Raw genomic sequence first — 19,760 nt, 5'->3', positions numbered from 1 at the left:
CCGCTGGGGGCAGGCCCCGCCTTGTGGAATGCCCCGCCCGCCCGGCGCTGTGCGCACGCGGGGAGCCCCGCCCATTTGGACAGCCCCGCCCATTCGGTTGCCCCGCCCACGCGGCGCTGTGCGTACGCGAGGAGCCCCGCCCAGTGGAATGCCCCGCCCATTCGGTTGCCCCCGCCCACCAGGCGCTGTGCGCACGCGGGGATCCCCTCCCAATCGGTTGCCCCGCCCACCCGGCGCTGTGCGCACGCGCCCATTTGAGAAACCCTACCCACATTGTAAACACGTTTCCCCAGCGAAGCCCCGCCCATTTTGAAGCCCTGCCCGTTGGTTGGTCCCCATAACCGCACGTGTCACCGCAGTTTAAGGAAGTCCAGATGCAGAGGGGAAATAGCTGAGAATCAGTCACGGCAAGTAGTTAGGAATGCTGCTGAGTGCATCACATTGTAAACTTTTGCTGTAAGTTCTGTGTCTTACAGTCTTATTCTCCACTACCCACCTGATGAACGGGCGTCGCTCCGAAAGCTAGTGCTTCCAAATAAACCTGTTGGACTATAACCTGGTGTTGTGTGATTTTTAGCAGAGTGCATCTCAGTCAAGGACTGATCTTTTTTGTGTTGGTGAATGGTGAGAGTGGCAGCCCCCTTGAGCAGAGTCGAAAAGTGCGGTGCTGGAAAAACCCAGCCTGTCCAGCAGCAGCCCAGTCAACACCCAGGCCGTAAGGGTTTATGCTTGAAACGTCGACTCTCCTGCACCTAGGATGCTACCTGTCCTGGTGTGCTTTTCCAGCGCCACCCTTTTCGACTCTGACTCTCCACCATCTGCATTCCTCACTTTCTTCTAGCTCCCTTGGGTAGTGTAGTCTAACCATGGACCAAAACGTTAGGGAGAATGACAGCATTAGGAAAGGAGAGCAGACTGGCGTTTCTGCAACCACAGATGTGACTTCAGGGTGGTGTGTTGTCTCCAGGGGTCGAGGATCAAGGATGTCACTGAATGGCTGCAGGGTATCTAAAGAGAGGAAGGCAAACATTCAGAGGAGGTGGTTTACATTGGGCACTGAGGACTAAGTGTTGTGTTCAGGAGACTTTCCTACAGCAGTACGTATCCAGTCCAACAAGAAAGGTGGCACGGCTAGACCTGATTGTTGGGACGAGATGGGGCAAGTGGATCAAGTGAGAGTGAGGGAACACTTAGGGTACAGTGATCATTGTATTATAAGAAAATAACATTGATCAATCCAGAGTAAAAATGGTGAAAAGCTCAACTGGGGGAGTGTTGAACTCAAAGGAGCAAGAACAGTGCTGGCTGAATACACTGGACTCAAAGGTTGGAAGAATTAACAGTACCCAAATAATGGGCTTGCTTCACTGACTGTATGTTATGGGCACAGTCAAAATATATTCCCTCAAAAGGCTTAGGCACATCAAACAGAACCAGAGCTCCCTGGAATACAAAGGAGGTTGAGATTAAATTAAGGAAGCAAAAGAGTTCTGTTAATAGAATCCCTACAGGGTGGAAGCAAGCTATTCAGCCCATTGAGTCTACACTGACCTTCTGAAGGGCATCCCATTGAGACCAATCCCCCTACACTATCCCTATAACTCTGCATTTCCCATGGCTTTCTCTGCACATCCCTGGACACGATGGGCAATTCAGCATGGCCAATCTACCTCACCTACACATCTTTCGACTGTGGAAGAAACCAGAGCACCAAGAAGAAACCCACGCAGACACGTAAACTCCACACAGTCGGCCGAGGCTAGAATTGAACTTGGGTCCCTGCGCTGTAAGACAGCGGTGCTAAACACTGAGCCATGGTGCTGATGGCAGATGTCAGGCCACATTCCTTCCAATGGGAATCAATGCTGGGAGTGACTTTGGCATACCAATTCGTCGTTGCAGACCTTTAGAGTGACTGAGCAGTTGGTATCACAGAGCCATAGATTCATATAACACTGAAACAGACCCTTCAGCCCAACCAGTCCATGTCAACCATAATCCCAAACTAAACTCCTTCCATCTGCCTGCACTTGGGCCATATCCCTCCAAGCAGTTCTTACTCATGACAATTTCCAAATGTCTTTTAAACGTTGCAAGTGTATCCATATTCACCACTTCCTCTCGGAGTTCATTCCACATACAAACCACTGTGTGTATAAAAAGATTGCCCGTTGTGTCTTTTTAAAATTTGTCTCTTCTCACCTTAAAAATATGTCCCCTAGTCTTGAAATTCCTCACCTTAGGGAAAAGACACCTGCCATTCACCTTATCTGTACTCCTCATAATTTTATAAACCTCTTTCAGATAAACCCTCAACCACCCATGCTCCAGTGAAAACAGTCCCAGCCTATCTAACCTTTCTTTATAACTCAAACATTCCATTCCTGACAACATCCTGGTAAGTCTTTTCTGAACTTTCTCCAGTTTAGTAATATCCTTGTTGTGGTTCTGTTCGCCGAGCTGGGAATTTGTGTTGCAGACGTTTCGTCCCCTGTCTAGGTGACATCCTCAGTGCTTGGGAGCCTCCTGTGAAGCGCTTCTGTGATGTTTCTTCCGGCAGATATAGTGGTTTGCCTCTGCCGCTTCCGGTTGTCAGTTCCAGCTGTCCACTGTAGTGGCCGGTATATTGGGTCCAGGTCGATGTGTTTGTTGATAGAATCTGTGGATGAGTGCCATGCCTCTAGGAATTCCCTGGCTGTTCTCTGTTTGGCTTGTCCTATAATAGTAGTGTTGTCCCAGTCGAACTCATGTTGCTTGTCCTCTGCATGTGTGGCTACTAAGGATAGCTGGTCGTGTCGTTTCGTGGCTAGTTGGTGTTCATGAATATGGATCGTTAGCTGTCTTCCTGTTTGTCCTATGTAGTGTTTTGTGCAGTCCTTGCATGGGATTTTGTACACTACGTTGGTTTTGCTCATGCTGGGTATCGGGTCCTTTGTCCTGGTGAGTTGTTGTCTGAGAGTGGCTGTTGGTTTGTGTGCTGTTATGAGTCCTAGTGGTCGTAGTAGTCTGGCTGTCAGTTAAGAAATGTTCTTGATGTATGGTAACATGGCTAGTCCTTTGGGTTGTGGCATGTCCTCATTCCATTGTCTTTCCCTTAGGCATTTGTTGATGAAATTGCGGGGGTATCCATTTTTGGCGAAAAGGTGTTCTTCCTCTTTTTGCAGTTCTGTTGTGTCCCTTTTGAACATTGTCTTGATGCAACCTCTTTTGTGTGTGTTGAGGTGGTTGCTTTCGTAGTTTAGGACTTGGTCTGTGTGTGTGGCTTTCCTGTATACCTTTGTGGTGAAATCTCTGTTCGGTGTTCTCTGTACCATCACGTCTAGGAATGGGAGTTGGTCGTCCTTTTCTTCCTCTCTAGTGAATTGGATTCCTGCAAGTGTGACGTTGATGATCCGGTGGGTGTTCTCTATTTCTGTGTTTTTAATGATTACAAAGGTGTCATCCACATATCTGACCCAGAGTTTGGGTTGAATTTGCGGTAAGACTGTTTGTTCTAATCTTTGCATTACCGCTTCTGCTAGGAGTCCAGAGATGGGTGAGCCCATGGGTGTACCGTTGATTTGTTCATATATTTGGCTGTTGAATGTGAAGTGTGTTGTGTGGCACAGGTCTAGTAGTTTGAGTATGCTGTCTTTGTTGATAGGTTCCCCATCTTGTTGTCTGTTCTGTATGTCCAGCAGGTTGGCTATTGTTTCCCTGGCTAGGGTTTTGTCGATAGAGGTGAACGGTGCCATTACATCGAATGAGACGATAGTTTCTTCCTTGTCTATGTGTATATTTCTGATAATGTCCAAGAATTCTTGTGTTGATTGTATAGAGTGTCTGGATCCGCTGATCAGGTGTTTCAGTTTCTGCTGTAGTTCTTTAGCCAGTTTGTGTGATGGTGTCCCTGGTAGTGATACTATGGGTCTGAGTGGGATGTCTGGTTTGTGCACTTTAGGTAGTCCATAGAATCTGGGGGTGTTGTTGCTTTCAGGTTTCATTCTCTGTAGGTGAAACCTGGTTATCTGTCCATTTTTTTGTAGGTTCCTCAGTGTGTTGTTTATCCTATTGGTGAGCTGTGGGGTGGGGTCAAACTCCCTCTTTTGGTAGGTGTTGGTATCTGCAAGTAGTTGTTGTGCTTTTTGGATGTAGTCTGCTTTGTCCAGGATGACCGTCATTCTGCCTTTGTCTGCTGGTAGTATGATTATATTCTTATCATTTCTTAGTGTTTTTAGTGCTTCCCTCTCCTTGGTGTTGAGGTTATGTGTTTGTCTTTTCCTTGTTATCAGAGGTACGATACTTTGTCTCACTGTTTGTTGTGTCTCTTCTGTCAGTCCATTGTTCCTGAGTGTGCATTCTAGTGCTGCTAGGAAGTCTGCTGTCTTGGCGTCCCTGTGGTTGTAGTTGAGTCCCTTGGCCAGTATTGTTCCTTCCGTGTCTGTGAGCTGTCTGTGGGAGAGGTTTCTAACCCAGGTGTGTGTTGTGGTGTCCTCTCTGTTATGTGTTAGTTTGGCCATTTTTGTTCATGGGACAGTCGCACAGGTCCTGAAGGTTTATCCACCTTTATATTTTCTAAGACCTCCAGCACTTCCTCTTTTGTAATCTGAACTGCTTTCAAAACATCAACATGCATTTCCCTTTCTTTCATTTCTTTCTTCACAGTAAAAACTGACACAAAACATTCATCTAATATCTCTCCTACCTCCTGAGGTTCAACACAAAGACGACCTCTGAACTTTAAGGTGCCCTACTCTCTCTTTAGTTGCTCAGGTCAATACAATTCAGAACCAAACTGAATACAGAATGTTCAGAACTGAGATGAAGAAAGCAAACATGAGGATTATGAGAAGAGACTTGCAGCTAACATAAATGGAATTCTCAAAATCTTCTATAAACACATCAACAGTAAAGGGGTTGTAAAAGGAGGAGTAGGGCTAATTAAAGATCAAAAAGGAGTTTGACACTTAAGTGACATTAGACATGGCTGAGATGAATAATGAATGAACACTTTGCATCTGTATTTATCTGGAGGTAGATACTGCCCAGGCCATGCTGACAGAGGAAGAACTCAGACACTCGACGGGTTTGAAATTAGTCAAGAGGTTTTGGATAAGCTATTACTATTTAAAGCTGATAAGGCCCTGGGATCAGACTAGATACATCCAGGGATATGGAGGGTATTTGAGAGTGGAAATTGCAGATGCACTGGCAATGATCTTTCAGTCATCGCTACATTCAGCGCTGGTGCAGATGGTTGGAGAATTGCAAAATTAATGCCCTTGTTGAAAGTGATTGCTTAAGTCAGCCCAGCAATCATAGAATGTTTGGTTTAACTCTAGTGACAAAGAAACATTTAGAAGCGCTTATTTGGTATAGAACTAATCGTCACATGAAAAAATGTGTATTAGTTGGGAGGAGTCAGTGTGGACTTGTTAAAGGAAAATCTTGTTGAACTTACTTTCTGGAGATATTTGAAGAGGTAACAGAGAGGGTTGATGATGGGAAAGTTATTGTGTCCATGAACTTTCAAAAGGCTTTTGATACAATACCACGCAACAGATTTGTGAGGAAAGATATAGGTCATGGGAAAAAAAACGTCAGTAGCAACACGGCTACAGAATTTTCTGGGGAATAGGAAATAGAATATATTGGGTAATGGATCTTTTTCAGTCTGGAAGAAGGCTTGTAGTGGAGTTCCTCATGGGTTACCAATAGAACCTTTGCTTTTCCTGATATATACAGTATTAATGATCGAGATCTTGGTGTGCAGGGGACAATTTCAAAGTGTTGTGGATGATCTGAACTTTGGAAGAACTGAAAATCACGAAGAAGACCGTGTAGAGTTCAAAAGAACATAGACAAACTGAGGGATTATGAGGATAGTTGCAGAAGGTTCAATGCAGAGAAATGAGAAGTGGTTCACTTTGGTACAAAGAACACAAAGGGACAATCTAAAATAAAGGGTATTATTCTGAAGGGTGTGCAGGAACAGAGAGACCAGGATGTGTATGTATGTAAGCCACAACTGGCAGGACTTGTGTAGAAAGCTTTTAATAAGGCTTGCATTATTTTAGACTTCACTAATAGGGTACAGGAACAGTAAGATTATAAAGAACTTGTATGTTACATTGATTATATTGCAGTTGAGTGTTGTTTACAATTTTGGGATCAATACAAAGGAAGGATGTTAATGCTTTGGAGAGCGTCCAGAACAGATTTACAAGAATGGTTCTATTAATGGGATACTTCTGTTATGAGGAAAGATTGGAAAGTTCGAACTGTTTTCCTTGGAGAAGAGTAGGTTGAGAGGAGATTTGATAAAAGTTTTCAAAGTAATGAAGGATCTGGACAGAGTGGATAGGGAGTAATTGTTCCTACATAAACAGATCGTAAAGCAGAGGGAACTGCCTTAAAGTGCATTACAAAGAAGCAAATGCAAGGTGAGGGGAAATAAAAACTTTTCACACAGAAAATGTGTGGGCTGGAATGCACTGCTTGGAAGTGTAGTGGAGTCAGGTTTTATTGAAACATTTAAGGTGGTCAAAGAAGACAGGAGACTGGTACTAGGTTAAAATGCTCAGTGGGCTGGTGTGGGCATGATGAGCCGAAAGTGTTTTTTCTGTATCATTAAAGTTCTATAATTTACTCCACCATCTTTTATCTAGTCAATTAAGAATTACATCTAAATGGTACGGTGCGGCCGACTGTCCAATAGTGAAAGTTTTCATGAGAAGAATGGGTTGTAGATTGTAAAACAATGTGTTCACTCTCCAAGAGGATTGTAAAGAAATGAATGCATTCATTCTGATGGCTTTATAAGACGGTGAAGGAGGTTTGCCCACTCAGGAGAGAAGGAGGCAATGAAGGGAATTAACTCTGAGGAGGTGAGATAGCAGTGACAGTTCCCCTCTGAGGGACTGCAGAGCAGTGAAGACTCACCCTCTGAGGGGACTGTGAAGCATAGAACAGTACAGGCCCTTTGGCCCTCAATGTTTTGCTGACCTTTTATCCTACTCTAGGATCAGACAAACTTACATACCTTCATTTTACGATCATCCATGTGCCTATCCAAGAGTCCTATAAATGTCCCGAATGTATCTGATTCTACAACCACTGCTGGCAGTGCATTCCATGCACACACCACTCTCTGTGTAAAGAAACTACCTCTGACATTTCCCCAAAACCTTCCTCCAATCACCTTAAAATTATGCCCCCTCGTGATAGCCATTTCTTCCCTGGGAAAAAAGTATCTGATTATTCACTCTATCTATGTCTCTCATCATCTTGTACACCTCTATCAAGTCACCTCTCATCCTTCTCCAATCCAATGAGAAAAGCCTTAGCTCCCTCAACCTTTCCTTGTTATGACATGCCTTCCAGTCCAGGCAACATCCTGGTAAATCTCCTTTGCATCCGCTCTAAAACTTGCACATCCTTCCTATAATGTGTATGTAAGTAAGTACATATGACCAGAACAGAACAAAATACTTCAAGTGTAATCAAAGTAGGGATCAATAAAGCTGTAGCATTACCTCACAGCACTTACATACAATGCCCCTGCTATTGAAGGCCATCACACCATATGCCTTCTTAACAACCCAATCAACTCGAGTTGCAACTTGGAGGGATCTATGGACAGAGCAGTGATGGTTCACCCTCTGAAGGGACTGTCAAGCAGAGCAAGTTCACCAAAACAATGAGGGCAAACACTCTGAGAGGGACTGTGGAGCATTGCGGGTTCAGCCTCTGAAAGGGACAGTGGTGCAATGAGGGATCACTCCCTGAGGGGAATTGTGGAGCAGTGAGGGATCACTTCCTGAGGGGAATCGTAGCGCAGTGAGGGATCACTCCCTGAGGGGAACTGTGGTGCAGTGAGGGATCACTCTCTGAGGGGAACTGTGTAGCAGTGAGGGATCACTCCCTGAGGGGGACTATGGTGCAGTGATGGATCACTCCCTGAGGGGAACTATGGAACAGTGAGGGATCACTCCCTGAGGGGAACTGTGGAACAGTGAGGGATCACTCCCTGAGGGGAACTGTGGCACAGTGAGGGATCACTCCCTGAGGGGTCTGTGGCGCAGTGAGGGATCACTCCCTGAGGGGTCTGTGGCGCAGTGAGGGATCACTCCCTGAGGGGAACTGTGGGACAGTGAGGGATCACTCCCTGAGGGGGACTATGGCGCAGTGAGGGATCACTCCCTGAGGGGGACTGTGGCGCAGTGAGGGATCACTCCCTGAGGGGACTGTGGGGCAGTGAGGGATCACTCCCTGAGGGGGACTGTGGGGCAGTGAGGGACCACTCTCTGAGGGGACTGTGGAACAGTGAGGGATCACTCCCTGAGGGGACTGTGGAACAGTGAGGAATCACTCCCTGAGGGGGACTGTGGGGCAGTGAGGAATCACTCCCTGAGGGGGACTGTGGGGCAGTGAGGAATCACTCCCTGAGGGGGACTGTGGGGCAGTGAGGGACCACTCTCTGAGAGGGACTGTGGGGCACTGAGGGATCACTCTCTGAGGGGGACTGTGGGGCAGTGAGGGATCATTCTCTGAGGGGGATGGTGGGGCAGTGTGGGGTCACTCCCTGAGGAGGGAATGTGGGGCAGTGAGGGATCACTCCCTGAGGGTGACTGTGCGGCAGTGAGGGATCACTCTCTGAGGAGGACTGTGGGGCAGTGAGGGATCACTCTCTGAGGAGGATGTGGAGCAGTCAGGGATCACTCTCTGAGGGGGACTGTGGGGCAGTGAGGGATCACTCCCTGAGGGGGACTGTGGGGCAATGAGGGATCACTCTCTGAGGGGACTGTGGGGCAGTGAGGGATCACTCCCTGAGGGGGACTGTGGGGCAATGAGGGATCACTCTCTGAGGAGGATGTGGAGCAGTCAGGGATCACTCTCTGAGGGGAACTGTGGAGCAGTGAGGGATCACTCCCTGAGGGGGACTGAGGAGCAGTGAGAGATCACTGTGAGGGATCACTCCCTGAGGGGGACTGAGGAGCAGTCAGGGATCACTCCCTGAGGGGGACTGAGGAGCAGTGAGGGATCACTCTCTGAGGGGGACTGAGGAGCAGTCAGGGATGATTCTCTGAGGGGGACTGTGGGGCAGGGAGGGATCACTCTCTGAGGAGGATGTGGAGCAGTCAGGGATCACTCTCTGAGAGGGACTGTGGGGCAGTGAGGGATCATTCTCTGAGGAGGACTGTGGGGCAGTGAGGGATCACTCCCTGAGGGGGACTGAGGAGCAGTGAGGGATCACTCTCTGAGGAGGACTGTGGAGCAGTGAGGGATCACTCCCTGAGGGGTACTGAGGTGCAGTGAGAGATCACTCTCTGAAGGAGACTGTGTGGCAGTGAGGGATCACTTTCTGAGGGGGACTGAGGAGCAGTCAGGGATCACTCTCTGAGGGGGACTGTGGGGCAGTGAGGGACCACTCTCTGAGGGGGACTGTGCGGCAGTGAGTGATCACTCCCTGAGGGTGGCTGTGCGGCAGTGAGGGATCACTCCCTGAGGGTGGCTGTGCGGCAGTGAGGGATCACTCCTTGAGGGGGTCTGTGGAGCAGTGAGGGATCACTCCCTGAGGGTGGCAGTGCGGCAGTGAGGGATCACTCCCTGAGGGGGACTGTGGGGCAGTGAGGGATCACGCCATGGGGGGAACTGTGGAACAGTGAGGGATCATTGTCTGAGGGGGACTGAGGAGCAGTGAGGGATCACTCCCTAAGGGGGACTGTGGGGCAGTGAGGGATCACTCTCTGAGGGGGACTGTGGGGCAGTGAGGGATCACTCTCTGAGGGGGACTGAGGAGCAGTGAGGGATCACTGTCTGAGGAGGATGTGGAGCAGTCAGGGATCACTCTCTGAGGGGAACTGTGGAGCACTGAGGGATCACTCCCTGAGGGGGACTGAGGAGCAGTGAGAGATCACTGTGAGGGGGACTGTGGGGCAGTGAGGGATCACTCTCTGAGGGGGACTGAGAAGCAGTCTGGGATCACTCTCTGAGGGCAACTGTGGAGCAGTCAGGGATCACTCTCTGAGGGGAACTGTGGAGCAGTGAGGGAGCACTCCCTGAGGGGGACTGAGGAGCAGTCAGGGATCATTCTCTGAGGGGGACTGTGGGGCAGTGAGGGATCACTCCCTGAGGGTGGCTGTGCGGCAGTGAGGGATCACTCCCTGAGGGTGGCTGTGCGGCAGTGAGGGATCACTCCCTGAGGGTGGCTGTGCGGTAGTGAGGGATCACTCCCTGAGGGTGGCTGTGGGGCAGTGAGGGATCACTCCCTGAGGGTGGCTGTGCGGCAGTGAGGGATCACTCCCTGAGGGTGGCTGTGCGGTAGTGAGGGATCACTCCCTGAGGGGGACTGTGGAGCAGTGAGGGATCACTCTCTGAGGGGGACTGTGGGGCAGTGAGGGATCACTCACTGAGGGGGACTGTGGAGCAGTGAGGGATCACTCTCTGAGGGGGACTGTGGGGCAGTGAGGGATCACTCTCTGAGGGGGACTGAGGAGCAGTGAGAGATCACTCTCTGAGGGGGACTGAGGAGCAGTCAGGGATCACTCTCTGAGGAGGATGTGGAGCAGTCAGGGATCACTCTCTGAGGGCGACTGTGGGGCAGTGAGGGATCACTCTCTGAGGAGGACTGTGGGGCAGTGATGGATCACTTTCTGAGGGGGACTGAGGAGCAGTGAGAGATCACTATGAGGAGGACTGTGGGGCAGTGAGGGATCACTTTCTGAGGGGGACTGAGGAGCAGTGAGAGATCACTGTGAGGGGGACTGTGGGGCAGTGAGGGAACACTCCCTGAGGGGGACTGAGGAGCAGTCAGGGATCACTCTCTGAGGGGAACTGTGGGGAAGTGAGGGATCACTCCCTGAGGGGGACTGAGGAGCAGTCAGGGATCACTCTCTGAGGGGAACTGTGGAGCAGTGAGAGATCACTCCCTGAGGGGGACTGAGGAGCAGTCAGGGATCACTCTCTGAGGGGGACCGTGGGGCAGTGAGGGATCACTTCCTGAGGGGGACTGAGGAGCAGTGAGGGATCACTCTCTGAGGGGGACTGAGGAGCAGTCAGGGATCATTCTCTGAGGGGGACTGTGGGGCAGTGAGGGATCACTCCCTGAGGGTGGCTGTGCGGCAGTGAGGGATCACTCCCTGAGGGTGGCTGTGCGGCAGTGAGGGATCACTCCCTGAGGGTGGCTGTGGGGCAGTGAGGGATCACTCCCTGAGGGTGGCTGTGCGGCAGTGAGGGATCACTCCCTGAGGGTGGCTGTGCGGCAGTGAGGGATCACTCCCTGAGGGTGGCTGTGCGGCAGTGAGGGATCACTCCCTGAGGGTGGCTGTGCGGCAGTGAGGGATCACTCTCTGAGGGGGACTGTGGGGCAGTGAGGGATCACTCTCTGAGGAGGATGTGGAGCAGTCAGGGATCACTCTCTGAGGGGGACTGTGGGGCAGTGAGGGATCACTCTCTGAGGGGGACTGTGGGGCAGTGAGGGATCACTCTCTGAGGAGGATGTGGAGCAGTCAGGGATCACTCTCTGAGGGGGACTGTGGAGCAGTGAGGGATCACTCTCTGAGGGGGACTGTGGGGCAGTGAGGGATCACTCTCTGAGGGGGACTGTGGGGCAGTGAGGGATCACTCTCTGAGGAGGATGTGGAGCAGTCAGGGATCACTCTCTGAGGGGGACTGTGGGGCAGTGAGGGATCACTCTCTGAGGGGGACTGTGGGGCAGTGAGGGATCACTCTCTGAGGAGGATGTGGAGCAGTAAGGGATCACTCTCTGAGGGGGACTGAGGAGCAGTGAGGGATCACTCTCTGAGGGGGACTGAGGAGCAGTCAGGGATCACTCTCTGAGGGGGACTGCGGAGCAGTAAGGGATCACTCCTTGAGGGGGTCTGTGGAGCAGTGAGGGATCACTCCTTGAGGGGGACTGTGGGGCAGTGAGGGATCACACTGAGGGGGACTGTGGGGCAGTGAGTGATTAATCCCTGAGGGGGACTGTGGGGCAGTGAGGGATCACTGTCTGAGGGGGACTGTGGAGCAGTGAGGGATCAATAGAGATATAGACAATAGGTGCAGGAGTAGGCCATTCTGCCCTTCGAGCCTGCACCACAATTCATTATGATGATGGCTGATCATCCTTAATCAGTGTCCTGTTCCTGACTTATCTCCATAACCCTTGATTCCACTATCTTTGAGAGCTCTATCCAACTCTTTCTTAAATGAATCCAGAGACTGGGCCTCCACTGCCCTCTGGGGCAGAGCATTCCACACAGCCATCACTCTCTGGGTGAAGAAGTTTCTCCTCATCTCTGTCCTAAATGGACTACCCCGTATTTTTAAGCTGTGTCCTCTGGTTCGGCACTCACCCATCAGCGGAAACATGTTTCCTGCTGCCAGAGGGTCCAATCCTTTAATAATCTTATCTGTCTCAATCAGATCCGCTCTCAGTCTTCTAAACTCAAGGGTATACAAGCCCAGTCGCTCCAATCTTTCAACATAAGATAGTCCCGCCATTCCAGGAATTGACCTCATGAACCTTCGCTGCAGTCCCTCAATAGCCAGAATGTCTTTCCTCAAATTTGGAGACCAGAACTGCACACAATATTCCAGGTGCGGTCTCACCAGGGCCCTGTACAGCTGCAGAAGAACCTCTTTGCTTCTATACTCAATCCGTCTTGTTATGAAGGCTAGCATGCTATTAGCCTTCTTCACTACCTGCTGTACCTGCATGCTTGCCTTCATTGACTGGTGTACAAGAACACCCAGATCTGTTTGTACTGCCCCTTTACCTAACTTGCCTCCATTTAGGTAGTAATCTGCCTTCCTGTTCTTGCCACCAAAGTGCATAACCATACACTTATCCACATTAAACTGCATCGGCCAGGCATCTGTCCACTCACCTAGCCTGTCCAGGTCACCCTGTAATCTCCTAACATCCTCATCACATTTCACCCTGCCACCCAGCTTTGTATCATCAGCAAATTTGCTAATGTTATTGTTGATATCATCTTCTATATCATTAATATATATTGTAAAAAGCTGCAGTCCCAGCACTGATCCCTGCGGTACCCCACTGGTCACCGCCTGCCATTCCGAAAGGGAGCCGTTTTTCACTACTCTTTGTTTCCTGACAGCCAACAAATTTTCAATCCAAGTTAGTACTTTGCCCCCAATACCATGCGCCTTAATTTTGCTCACTAACCTCCTATGTGGGACTTTAGCAAAGGCTTTCTGCAAGTCCAGGTACACTACATTCACTGCATCTCCCTTGTCCATCTTCAGAGTTACATCCTCAAAAAATTCCAGAAGATTAGTCAAGCATGATTTCCCCCTTCATAAATCCATGCTGACTCTGATCTATCCTATTACTGCTATCCAGATGTGTCGTAATTTCATCCTTTATAATTAACTCCAGCATCTTTCCCACCACTGAGGTCAGACTAACTGGTCTATAATTTCCTGCTTTCTCTCTCATTCCTTTCTTAAAAAGTGGTACAACATTAGCCACCCTCCAATCCGCAGGAACTGATCCTGAATCTATTGAACTCTGGAAAATAATCACCAACGCATCCACGATTTCCCGAGCCACCTCCTTCAGTACCCTGGGATGCAGACCATCAGGCCCCGGGACTTATCAGCCTTCGGATCTAATAGTCTCTCCAACACCAATTCCTGGCAAATATAAATTCCCTTCAGTTCAGGTCCTTCAGCCACTGTTACCTCAGGGAGATTGCTTGTGTCTTCCCCAGTGAACACAGATCTGAAGTACCAATTCAACTCTTCTGCCATTTCTTTGTTCCCCGTAATATATTCCCCTGTTTCCGTCTTCAAGGGCCCAATTTTAGTCTTAACCATTTTTTTCCCTTTCAAATACCTAAAAAAGCTTTTACTATCCTCTTTTATATTTTTGGCCAGTTTACCTTCGTACCTCATTTTTTCTCTGCGTATTTCCTTCTTAGTAATCCTCTGTTGTTCTTTAAAAGCTTCCCAGTCCTCCGTTTTCCCACTCATATTTGCTATGTTATACTTTTTCTCTTTTGACTTTCTATGTTTCTTTACTTCCCTCGTCAGCCACGGCCACCCCTGCTGTTTTAAAAAATTCTCAAGGTCAGGTTCGTAGGAGAGTAGTCTGACACAGAACAAACGACCAAGAGGCGAGTCTGCTAGAATATGAGCATTTTATTCCCCGCAGCGTCGCCACAACCAGGTCTCATACTTACAACGGGTCTGGCTTATACTCACTCTACATGTTACCGGAACTGGGAGCCATCAGTTCTCGTAGAGCGGTTGCCAACAACCCACGCTCGGCGGTTAAACGTAACCCCGGAGCAGACTCCCGGGTCTGGCTTATACTCACTCTACATGTTACCGGAACTGGGAGCCGTCAGTTCTCGTAGAGCGGTTGCCAACAACCCACGCTCGGCGGTTAAACGTAACCCCGGAGCAGACTCACCGAACTGGAGACTTTTCCAGCTGATATACTCTTTTCCAGATATAAACATTCATGTGAACAGCAGAGCAAGGCTAAAAAACACATTCCATTCTGGTTACATACAGATAAGAAGATTCACACGGGGAGGTGTGTAATAAGATTCACACGGGACTAAGCAACACCTCCATTCCGGTGAGATTCACACATGTATTGGGACATAATTTTTAACCGTTTCACCACACCTGCCTCCTCATAGGATCTTTCTTCCTTTTTGGAATGAACTGATCCTGCATCTTCTGCATTATACCCAGAAATATCTGCCATTGTTCTTCCACTGTCATCCCTGCTAAGGTATTTCACCATTGAACTATGGCCATCTCCACCCTCATAGCTCCATAGTTCCCTTTATTCAACTGAAATATTGTCACGACCGATTGTACCTCTCCCTTTCAAATTGCACATTGAAGCTTATTGTATTATGGTCAACTACCTCCTAATGGCTCCTTCCCTTCGAGGTCCCTGATCAATGCTAGTTCGTTGCACAATACCAGATCCAGAATTGCATTCTCCCTGGTGGGCTCCAGCACCAGCTGTTCTAAGAATTCACTCCCTGAGGGGGATCAGTGCTCAGTGTCTGCCCCACAATGGTGGGAAAGATGCTGGAGTCAATTATATAGGATGAAATTATGGCACATCTGGATAGCAGTAACAGGATAGGTCAGAGTCAGCATGGATTTATGAAGGGGAAAATCATGCTTGACTAATCTTCTGGAATTTTTTGAGGATGTAACTCTGAAGATGGATGAGGGAGATCCAGTAGATGTAGTGTACCTGGACTTGCAGAAAGCCTTTGCTAAAGTCCCACATAGGAGGTTAGTGAGCAAAATTAAGGTGCGTGGTATTGGGGGCAAAGTACTGACTTGGATTAAAAATTGGTTGGCTGACAGGAAACAAAGAATAGTGATAACGGCTCCCTTTCGGAATGGCAGGCAGTGACCAGTGGGGTACCGCAGGGGATCAGTGCTGGGACCGCAGCTTTTTACAATATATATTAATGATATAGAAGATGGTATTAATAGTAACATTAGCAAATTTGCTGATAAGGATCACTCCCTGAGGGGGACTGTGGAGCAGTGAGGGATCACTCCCTGGGGAGAAATGTGGGGCAGTGAGGAATCACTCCCTGAGGGGGACTGTGGGGCAGTGAGGATCACTCTCTGAGGGGGACTGTGGGGCAGTGAGGGATCACTCCCTGAGGGGACTGTGGTGCAGTGAGGGATCACTCTCTGAGAGGGGCTGTGGGGCAGTGAGGGATCACACCCTCAGAGGACTGTGGGGCAGTGAGGGATCACTCCCTGAGGGCACTGTGGGGCAGTGAGGAATCACTCCCTGAGGGGGACTGTGGGGCAGTGAGGGATCACTCTCTGAGGGGGACTGTGGGGCAGTGAGGGATCACTCCCTGAGGGGGACTGTGGGGCAGTGAGGGATCACTCCCTGAGGGGGACTGAGGAGCAGTGAGGGATCACTCTCTGAGAGGGGCTGTGGGGCAGTGAGGGATCACACCCTCAGAGGGACTGTGGGGCAGTGAGGGATCACCTCCCTGAGGGCACTGTGGGGCAGTGAGGAATCACTCCCTGAGGGGACTGTGGGGCAGTGAGGGATCACTCCCTGAGGGCACTGTGGGGCAGTGAGGAATCACTCCCTGAGGGGGACTGTGGGGCAGTGAGGGATCACTCCCTGAGGGCACTGTGGGGCAGTGAGGAATCACTCCCTGAGGGGGACTGTGGGGCAGTGAGGGATCACCCCCTGAGGGCACTGTGGGGCAGTGAGGAATCACTCCCTGAGGGGGACTGTGGGGCAGTGAGGGATCACCCCCTGAGGGGGACTGTGGGGCAGTGAGGGATCACTCCCTGAGGGGGACTGTGGGGCAGTGAGGGATCACCCCCTGAGGGGGACTGTGGGGCAGTGAGGGATCACTCTCTGAGGGGACTGTGGGGCAGTGAGGGATCACTCCCTGAGGGGGACTGTGGGGCAGACGTTCCTCTCTCACTCTGTCCGTTCCTCCCACCGTTCCCCCGCCCACATCCGGCCGGTGCTGCCCGGACCGTGTTTCCGGGTACACAGCGCCTCTCCCTCTCTGGGTGGCTCCATCTCCGCTCTCTCCATTTCCCGGTTCATCTCGGGATCCTCGCAGGTTGGTCCCTTTATCTTTATATCCCCCTCTGTCCGTGTGTCTCTGTGCAGCTGCTGTCTTCAGGCCTCGCTCTTTCCCCCAGACCCTGCCCGCTGCCTTCACCCTCATCCCGGCTCCTTCCAGACCCGGTCCCGGCCATTTCACACCGACCCCCCCCCCCACCCCCCCATCACTCCCCCCCCCCCCCACCCCCCATCACTTCCCCCCTCCTCTCATCACTTCCCCCCCCCCCCCCACCCCCCATCACTCCCCCCCCACCCCCCATCACTCCCCCCACCCCCCCATCCCTCCCCCCCCCACCCCCCCATCACTCCCCCCACCCCCCATCACTCCCCCCACCCCCCATCACTCCCCCCCACCCCCCCATCACTCCCCCCACCCCCCCACACTCCCCCCCCACCCCCATCACTCCCCCCCCACCCCCCCATCACTCCCCCCCCCACCCCCCCATCACTCCCCCACCCCCCCATCACTCCCCCCCCCACCCCCCAATCACTCCCCCCCACCCCCCCATCACTCCCCCCCCACCCCCCATCACTCCCCCCCCCCACCCCCCCATCACTCCCCCCCCCCCCCCCATCACTCCCCCCCCCCCCCCATCACTCCCCCCCCACCCCCCCATCACTCCCCCCCCCACCCCCCCCATCACTTCCCCCCCACCCCCCCATCACTTCCCCCCACCCCCCATCACTTCCCCCCCCACCCCCCATCACTCCCCCCCCACCCCCCCATCACTCCCCCCCCCCCCCCCATCACTCCCCCCCACCCCCCATCACTCCCCCCCCCACCCCCCCATCACTCCCCCCCACCCCCCCATCACTCCCCCCCCACCCCCCCATCACCCCCCCCACCCCCCATCACTCCCCCCCCACCCCCCATCACTCCTTCCCCACCCCCCATCACTCCCCCCCCACCCCCCATCACTCCCCCCCCACCCCCCCATCACTCCCCCCCCACCCCCCCATCACTCCCCCCCACCCCCCCATCACTCCCCCCCACCCCCCCATCACTCCCCCCCACCCCCCCATCACTCCCCCCCACCCCCCATCACTCCCCCCCACCCCCCCATCACTCCCCCCCACCCCCCCATCACTCCCCCCCACCCCCCATCACTCCCCCCCCACCCCCCCATCACTCCCCCCCACCCCCATCACTCCCCCCCCACCCACCCATCACTCCCCCCCACCCCCCCATCACTTCCCCCCCACCCCCCATCACTTCCCCCCCACCCCCCCTCACTTCCCCCCCCACCCCCCCATCACTTCCCCCCCCACCCCCCATCACTTCCCCCCCCACCCCCCATCACTCCCCCCCCCCACCCCCCCATCACTCCCCCCCCCTCACTCCCCCTCCCCCATCACTCCCCCCCCACCCCCCCATCACTCCCCCGCCCACCCCCCCATCACTTCCCCCCCCCACCCACCCATCACTCCCCCCCCCACCCCCCCATCACTCCCCCCCACCCCCCCCATCACTCCCCCCCCACCCCCCCATCACTCCCCCCCCACCCCCCCATCACTTCCCCCCCCACCCCCCCATCACTTCCCCCCCCCACCCCCCATCACTTCCCCCCCACCCCCATCACTCCCCCCCCACCCCCCATCACTCCCCCCCCACCCCCCATCACTCCCCCCCACCCCCGCATCACTCCCCCCCACCCCCCCATCACTCCCCCCCCACCCCCCCATCACTCCCCCCCACCCCCACATCACTTCCCCCCCATCACTTCCCCCCCCCCCCCCATCACTCCCCCCCCACCCCCCATCACTTCCCCCCCATCACTTCCCCCCCCACCCCCCCATCACTCCCCCCCACCCTCCCATCACTCCCCCCCCCACCCCCCCATCACTCCCCCCCATCACTCGCCCCCACTCCCCCATCACTTCCCCCCCCATCACTTCCCCCCCCAGCCCCCATCACTCCCACCCCACTCCCCCATCACTCCCCCCCCACCCCCCCATCACTCCCCCCCACCCCCCCACCCCCCATCACTTCCCCCCCACCCCCCCATCACTTCCCCCCCACCCCCCATCACTTCCCCCCATCACTTCCCCCTCCATCACTCCCCCCCCACCCCTCCATCACTCCCCCCCACACCCCGCCATCACTCCCCCCCCACCCCCCCATCACTTCCCCCCCACCCCCCCATCACTCCCCCCCCACCCCCCCATCACTTCCCCCCCACCCCCCCATCACTTCCCCCCCCACCCCCCCATCACTTCCCCCCCCCCCCCACCCCCCATCACTTCCCCCCCCACCCCCCCATCACTCCCCCCCGACCCCCCATCACTTCCCCCCACCCCCATCACTCCCCCCCCACCCCATTACTCCCCCCCACCCCCCCATCACTCCCCCCCACCCCCCCATCACTCCCCCCCACCCCCCATCACTTCCCCCCCATCCCCCATCACTTCACCCCCACCCCCCCATCACTTCCCCCCCACCCCCCATCACTTCCCCCCCATCACTCCCCCCACCCCCCCATCACTTCCCCCCCATCCCTCCATCACTTCCCCCCCACCCCCCATCACTTCCCCCCCACCCCCCATCACTTCCCCCCCACCCCCCCATCACTCCCCCCCACACCCCCATCACTCCCCCACCCCATTACTCCCCCCCACCCCCCATCACTCCCCCCCACCCCCCATCACTCCCCCCATCACTCCCCACCCCCAACCCCCATCACTCCCCCCCCAACCCCATCACTTCCCCCCCCCAACCCCCATCACTTCCCCCCCCCCACCCTCCCATCACTTCCCCCCCCACCCTCCCATCACTTCCCCCCCACCCTCCCATCACTTCCCCCCCCACCCTCCCATCACTTCCCCCCCCCACCCTCCCATCACTTCCCCCCCGCCCCTCCCATCACTTCCCCCCCGCCCTCCCATCACTTCCCCACCACCCCCCCATCACTTCCCCCACCCCCCCATCACCTCCCCCCACCCCCCCATCACTTCCCCCCACCCCCCATCACTTCCCCCCCACCCCCATCACTTCCCCCCCCACCCCCCATCACTCCCCCCACCCCCCCATCACTCCCCCGCCAACCCCCATCACTCCCCCCCCATCACTCCCCCCCAACCCCCATCACTTCGCCCCCACCTCCCCATCACTTCCCCCACACCTCCCCATCACTTCCCCCCCCCACCCCTCATCACTTCCCCC

General features: G+C 53.8%; 1 protein-coding gene across 3 annotated transcripts in view; it reads left to right on the top strand.

The window, feature by feature from the left end:
- Positions 1–16,498: 16,498 nt before the first annotated feature.
- The window catches only part of LOC122564151 (AP-2 complex subunit beta), a 318,942-nt gene continuing 315,680 nt past the window's right edge, over positions 16,499–19,760 (top strand). For 2 of the 3 annotated variants that reach the window (XM_087977539.1, XM_087977536.1), the window contains exon 1: positions 16,499–16,595. The gene's annotated coding sequence lies outside the window, so the exon portion shown is untranslated. The remainder of the gene's footprint in view (positions 16,596–19,760) is intronic. The other variant, XM_087977537.1, reaches the window with a different exon arrangement.

This window comes from Chiloscyllium plagiosum, unplaced genomic scaffold (genome assembly GCF_037043375.1).
Source record: "Chiloscyllium plagiosum isolate Xiang-an unplaced genomic scaffold, Cpla_swu_hap1 HiC_scaffold_31, whole genome shotgun sequence".
Lineage (NCBI taxonomy): Eukaryota > Metazoa > Chordata > Chondrichthyes > Orectolobiformes > Hemiscylliidae > Chiloscyllium > Chiloscyllium plagiosum.
The sequence above is the reverse complement of the archived record's forward strand: the minus strand, read 5'-3'. Positions and strand labels throughout refer to the sequence as shown.